General features: G+C 40.9%; 1 protein-coding gene across 2 annotated transcripts in view; it reads left to right on the forward strand.

Moving 5' to 3' along the window:
- The first annotated feature begins 4,027 nt into the window (after window positions 1–4,027).
- The window catches only part of ap1g1 (adaptor related protein complex 1 subunit gamma 1), a 113,223-nt gene continuing 110,259 nt past the window's right edge, over window positions 4,028–6,991 (forward strand). For both annotated transcript variants that reach the window (XM_043706823.1, XM_043706825.1), the window contains exon 1: window positions 4,028–4,123. The gene's annotated coding sequence lies outside the window, so the exon portion shown is untranslated. The remainder of the gene's footprint in view (window positions 4,124–6,991) is intronic.

The following is a 6,991-nucleotide window of genomic DNA, read 5'->3' on the forward strand; positions in this document are numbered from 1 at the left end:
TATTAGCCTCCACCACTTCCTCGGGCAGCTCATTCCTTACACGCACGACTCTGTTTGAAAAGGTCCCCCCCATAGGCCCTTTTATATCTTTCCCATCTCATTCTTAAACCTATGCCATCTAGTTTTGTACTCCCCACTTTAGGGAAAAGAACTTGGCTATTCACCCTATCTATGCCTCTCATGATTTTATAAACCTCTATAAGGTCACCCCTCAGCCTCGACAGTCCAGGGAAAATAGCCCCAGCCTACTCAGCATCTCCCTAAAACTCGAACAGTCCAACCCTGGCAACATGTTCCTAAATCTTTTCTGAACTCTTTCAAGTTTAACAACATTCTTCTTATAGCAATGAGATCTGAACTGAACACAATATTCCAAAAGCGGCCTATCTAATGTTCTGTACAGACACAACATAACCTCCCAACTCCTATACTCAATACACCGACCAATAAAGGCAAGCATACCAACTGCCTTTTTCACTCCCCTGTCTACCTGCAACTCCACTTTCAAGGAACTATAAACCTGCACCATTCAGCAACACTCCCCAGGACCTTACCATTAAGTGTATAACTCCTCCCCTGATTTGCCTCACCAAAATGCAACACCTCACATTTATTTAAATTAAACCTATTCTCTCCCTAATCACTTTTTGCCCTTAATGTATTTGTACATTCTCTTTGGATTCTCCTCAACCCTATTTGCTAAAGCTGTCTCATATCTTTTTACCCTTCTGATTTCCCTCTTGACATATACTCCTATTGCCCTTATACTCTGAGGGATTCATTCTATCCCAGCTGTCTATACCTGCCATATGCCACCTCATTTTTCTTGATCAGAGACCCAATTTCTCGATTCATCCAGCAATTCCTACAACCACCAACTTTGTTCTTCACACTAATAGGAACATACTGCCTCTGAATTCTTGTTATCTCATTTTTTGAAAGCCTCCAACTTTCCCCTTATCTGCAAATAACCTCTCCCAATCAACTTGTGAAAGTTCTTGCCTATACCATCAAAACTGGCCTTACTCCAATTTAGAACTTTAACTTTTAGATCAGGTTGATCCTTTCCCATAATGATTTCAATACTAACAAAATTCTGATCAGTGGCTGCAAAGTGCCCTCCCACTGACATTTCAGTCATTTGCCCTGCTTTATTTCTCAAAAGAAGGTCAAGCTTTGCTCCTTCTCTGATAGGTTCATCTACATACCGAATAAGAAAATGTGCTGATTGATGAAATGTTGCATAAAATTTTAATTAACCGAACTGTAAGTTAACAACTGCCCTGGCATAGATGGCTCAAGCAAAATATAAATGTAATGATTGGATATTCAAATTAATTTGTTCCTTGACCAAAGATCAGTCCTTGGTTCACCGTTTGTTGTTTTATCTTCTTGGCATTTTTTTTGTCAGCAGTGGGTTGCCACTGCTTTCCACTCTCAGGAACAGGGTAAGGAAGTAGGTCCCAATTCTACCTCAGCTAGAAGGGGAATCAGACTGTTGCTGTTGGCATCATCTTGAGCCATATGCTAGCCAAAGAGCTCACTGAGCTAACCAGTACCTCATTTTAGCTCAAAAATTATTCAATGATTAAAATCTTGAATTGCTGTATGAAAGTTGTCCTGCTCCAGAAGGTACTACAACTTTTTCTGCACATGTGAATTTTTTTACACACATAAGAATAGGCCTTTGTTCAGTTGAGAAGTTGGAAATCAAAATGTTAAATCTGAAAAGACTAGCAGTTTCAGATAGACGTAGCTTCAGTTAAATTAAATGTAAGCAGAACAGACAATGAGCAGGTGCACTCTCTAGACTGGATGAGGAACTAAACAAGCACAAAGAATGAGTGATCCAAACAAGGACACAGCCTAGACTTCATAATAGCATTGGTGTACACAAGCAGTGCCTGATGTACATATTGTGAGAAATAAGTAGCATAGAGTTATAGAGATGTATGGCACGAAAACCAACCCTTCGGTCCAACTTGTCCATGCCGACCAGATAGTGGGCGGCACGGTGGCACAGTGGTTAGCACTGCTGCCTCACAGGGCCAGAGACCCAGGTTCAATTCCTGCCTCAGGCGACTTACTGTGTGGAGTTTGCACGTTCTCCCCGTGTCTGCGTGGGTTTCCTCCGGGTGCTCCGGTTTCCTCCCACCATCCAAAAAGATGTGCAGGGTCAGGTGAATTGGCCATACTAAATTGCCTGTAGTGTTAGGTAAGGGTAAATGTAGGGGTATGGGTGGGTTTCGCTTCGGCCGGTCGGTGTGGACTTGTTGGGCCGAAGGGCCTGTTTCCACACTGTAATCTAATCTAATCTAATCATATCTTAAATTAATCTAGTCCCATTTGCCAGCACTTAGCCCATATCGCTCTATACTCTTCCTATTCATATACCCATCTAGATGTCTTTTAAATACTATAATTGTACCAGCTTCCACCATTTCTTCTGGCAGCTCATTCCATACACAGACAATCTTCTGCGTGAATAAATTGCACCTTAGGTCCCTCTTAAACCTTTCCCTTCTCACCCTAAACCTATGCCCTCTAGTTCTGGACTCCCCCACCCCAGGGAAAACACCTTGTCTATTTACCCTCTCCATGATCCTCATGATTTTATAAACCACTATAAGCTTACCCCTCAGTCTCCGACACTCTAGGGAAAACAGCCCCTAATTAGCCCGTCCCTCTAGCTCAATCCCTCCAACCCTGACAACATCTGGTTAACATACTGTTGTAAATTGGCCAGATTAGAAATTGAGTATGTGATTTAAGGAGTTCAAAAGATGAGAATTTCTGGGTTTTGCCATAGTTCAGTCTTGGAATAGTGAAGACTGGTTCTCCTTGTATATGCAGGAATAAAATATTATAATCTGTACCAGAGTCTCCAGGTGGTTTGTAAAGTTAAACCACAGCAAAAAAATTTATGTGAGCATGCAGATGTTGTAAAATGCCATTTGCGGTAGAATTTAATACATGAGATTTGTTATATCAAAAGAAAGGTCCTTTTTAATTTAATAGGTTGTGACAGTTAGGTAATACGTATTACTGTTACGGTTCAATTCTCATGCTGGTACAAACAAACAAACCATCTTATACAGCAAATGTGTTTTGCAATGAACAACCTGAGGGACAGAATAAAATAAATCGAAGACTGAATCAGTTCTGATGTGAATTAAGTGAAAGAGCTGTCATATCCACAAGTCAAGAGTGTGGTGCTGGAAAGCACAGCAGGTCAGGCAGCATCCGAGGAACAGGAGAATCGACGTTTCAGGCCGAAGCCCTTCATTAGGAAAGCTATCCACAAGTCAGCTTGGCCAGTGTGCCAAAAATGTCAGTTGTCTGGTGTACTTTGTCATTCTGAACCAATACATCACATTTGTTTAAAAACCGTTCTTTTTCTTTATCCTGGTTTTATTCCTACTTGTGAAGAAGTATTGCTAAATTGACAAACTGGAGGAACACCATATTCTTGCAGGTGCTTTATGAAAATTGATCAAACTACCAGTGATTGAAAAATTATTCTCCAAGCCAACAATCAGAAACCCCCTGTCTATTACCCAATTCAGATATGGTTTGTCAAAACATGAACATTACGTTAACAGTTTTCACTTGCTCCTATCTCTTGATTGTAATTGGACGACAGTACATCATAGATCAAGATCCTCTGACCTTCAACCGAGACACGTGACCGAACTCACCTTCAACCTGGGACACGTGATTCAGAACCACGTGAGCCTGAGTGCGCCGGACCCGTCATGACGTCATCAGTCATTGCCACGAGTAAATCCGCGTCACTCCTTCACTGTTTCAACCACGTCCGCGGTTTACACAACAAATAAACCCCCTGCATGGGGCCAACTCAGTACATAGGCCGTCAAAATGAAACGGGATTCGTCCTGAGTTGTTAACTTACACCATTGCGTTTCTCCTCCTCAAGCTATTAAAAGTACACGTATGGTTCATGTTTCGGCAAGAGTCCTTTTTTGTTCTCCTGAAGAAAAAGGTCAGTGTGATGTTCCGCGCCGGGTGGAAGGTGCTGAGGCTGGAGTCACCGCCATTTTGAAGTGACCAGGTTTCCCCCCCTCCCCTCCACTCTTTGCGTGTGGAGAGCTCCGATCGGCTGGTAGGTGGCTGGAAATCATTCGAGCTTTTGTCCGTGTCTGAAATCTCCTGTCTTTGTTCCAGTATTGGGATTTAGGCTATTCCCATGTACTTCCCTTTCCCCCGTTGTATTTCGCTCTGTCCCCTCCCCGCTGTGGAAGTTATTTTCTCACCGGGAGACCGGGGCCGGTGTGTGCTACCCTGATGCTTGCTGTCCTTGCCACCTACCTCCACTCTTTCCCTCTGACCCCCCCCCCCCCCCCCTTTCCCCAGCTGTTGTGGTCTCATTTAGTCTTTCTTTGTGTCTCAGTTCGCGTTAGCCAGCTGTTTCGCCAGAGCAGTGTTCGTTCTTTACTAATAACGTGATAGTAGTTTTACATAGACATGCTCTTCACTGATTCCTCTCTGGGTCATTGCGATTTTTTTTTCTGATTGTGTCACTAAGGAATGGGAGCAGAATTGTTTAGGAACTTGTTGAGAATTAGCCTAGTAATAATTTCTAATAATATTGAGTTATTCATCCGATAATTTAATTAATCTTTTATTTTGTAACTTTTCCACACTTTTTTGTTATCTCTGACGTTTCACTCAGGGCAGGGTTGTTTCATAAATCAGATTGCCATAACTGGTGTTGGAGGAAGTTGCTCTGAGGTGATTGCATTATTGCAATTGGAATATCGAGATTGAAATGAATACGGTGTTAACAATCGCCTTGAATGTTAGTGTATTGAATACTTATAGGTCTTTGCAGTTTGCTCAACAATGATTTTCATAGTGATGCTTGTGGTAAAGCTGCTGACTGGTTGTGATAATATTGGCTTTCCAAAAAGTAAACGTACTGATATTCTGAGACCAGGAAATAGCTTAAAATCAGAACTATTTATCGTTAAGTGTTTTGAAATAAAACCGTTCTCAGGCAATGTATAATATGAGGAGAAAGTGAGGTCTGCAGATGCTGGAGATCAGAGCTGGAAATGTGTTGCTGGAAAAGCGCAGCAGGTCAGGCAGCATCCAGGGAACAGGAGAATCGACGTTTCGGGCATAAGCCCTTCTTCAGGAATGTGGCCTAGTAACATTTTATGCTAATATTGTGCAGCTTAACATTAAACTATTCTCCTTAGTTTGACAGATTTTGCATTTTCCATTCCAGTTATTTTAGCCGAATGTGTGTGTATATGCAGGTCCAGAATTTGCACAAATGTTAAAAATAGCAACATGTGCATTTATAAACTGTCAAATGCTGATTTTATGTACAAGTATACTCAATTAGTTCATTCATTTGGGATTGGGTCATGTTTGTGGAGCTCAACTGATTTCTTTCACTCCAAAAACATGTTTTGATTTTTTTTTAAAAAAGTGAAATGTGATTGTGTTACAGGTACAGTTTTAAAGCATTGGATTATCTGATTTAAATATTAGTTGTATAAGCATGTAGTTTAATGTTTGTATTGAGCAGACTTCCGTAGAACTCGATCAGTTTTCAGAAAAAGGCAGTGTGATGTTGGTAAGGCAATTGATCATTTATGATCTGGCTTTATAAAGGGTGATTCTGAAAAATGCATCCAGAATTGTGGAATAACCCAGAAATTGTCATTACTGTATATAGGGACTTAACAAACATGGTTAAAATTATGAGGAGAAAGTGAGGTCTGCAGATGCTGGAGATCAGAAATGGAAATGTGTTGCTGGAAAAGCGCAGCAGGTCAGGCAGCATCTAGGGAACAGGAGAATCGACGTTTCGGGCATTAGCCCTTAGTCACCTTGTCTTATATTTGATCAAGAATCATATTCTTACGTTTTGAGAAAGCTTTGGACAATGATTCTCTTTATACCTTGAAAGAAGCTGTAAGTCATTTTAAAACATTATTTTCACTGCAATAGCTTTAGTCATATTTTAATTGATTTCCTAAAGAAAAACTTGAACAATGCACATACTTCTGTACCATATGTATGTACAGAAGTGTGTTTTTTAAACTTATGAGCTTTGACAGTAAACATTGGTTGAGGACAGCAACAACTAATGTTTATATAGTGCCTTTAACACAGTAAAATATCCCACGTGCATTGCAGGTGTATAATCAGACAAAATTTGACACCAAACCTTAAAAAGAGATGGTCTGGCAGATTGCTCAAAAAATAGGTTAAGGAGTGTTGGAAGGAAACCAAAATTTAGGGTCTATACATGATGGAGTAGTGGAAATTGGGAATGCTCGAGACCAATAGCCAAAAACTGTTCAGAGAACTAAAAAATGTTCTGAAGGGTCATTTCAGACTCAAAATGTTAACTGTTTCTCTTACCAATGCTGCCAGATTTGCTCAGTTTCTCCAGTGTTCTGTGTTTACTTTAGATTTTCATAAAAGGCAAAATATTGCACATTCTGGAAGTGAAAAATTTACTTGGCTGATTTATAGGACTGGTGAACTATAGTTTTGGGATTGTTGAGGGCATGGAGAGATTTCAGCACAAGTGCTAATTTTAAATTTGAGGCACTTATTGACCAGGAATGACTTTTTATTCATTCCCTTTGTAATCCCTTTTAGAGTAAATATAAATGGACAATATAGACAATAGGTGCAGGAGTAGGCCATTCTGCCCTTCGAGCCTGCACCACCATTCAATATGATCATGGCTGATCATCCTTAATCAGCGTCCTGTTCCTGCCTTATCTCCATAACCCTTGATTCCACAATCCTTGAGAGCTCTATCCAACTCTTTCTTAAATGAATCCAGAGAGTGGGCCTCCACTGCCCTATGGGGCAGAGCATTCCACACAGCCACCACTCTCTGGGTGAAGAAGTTTCTCCTCATCTGTCCTAAATGGTCTACCCCTTATTTTTAAGCTGTGTCCTCTGGTTCGGCACTCGCCCATCAGTGGAAATATGTTTCCTA

This window comes from Chiloscyllium plagiosum, chromosome 17, assembly GCF_004010195.1.
Source record: "Chiloscyllium plagiosum isolate BGI_BamShark_2017 chromosome 17, ASM401019v2, whole genome shotgun sequence".
In the NCBI taxonomy this organism is placed as follows: domain Eukaryota; kingdom Metazoa; phylum Chordata; class Chondrichthyes; order Orectolobiformes; family Hemiscylliidae; genus Chiloscyllium; species Chiloscyllium plagiosum.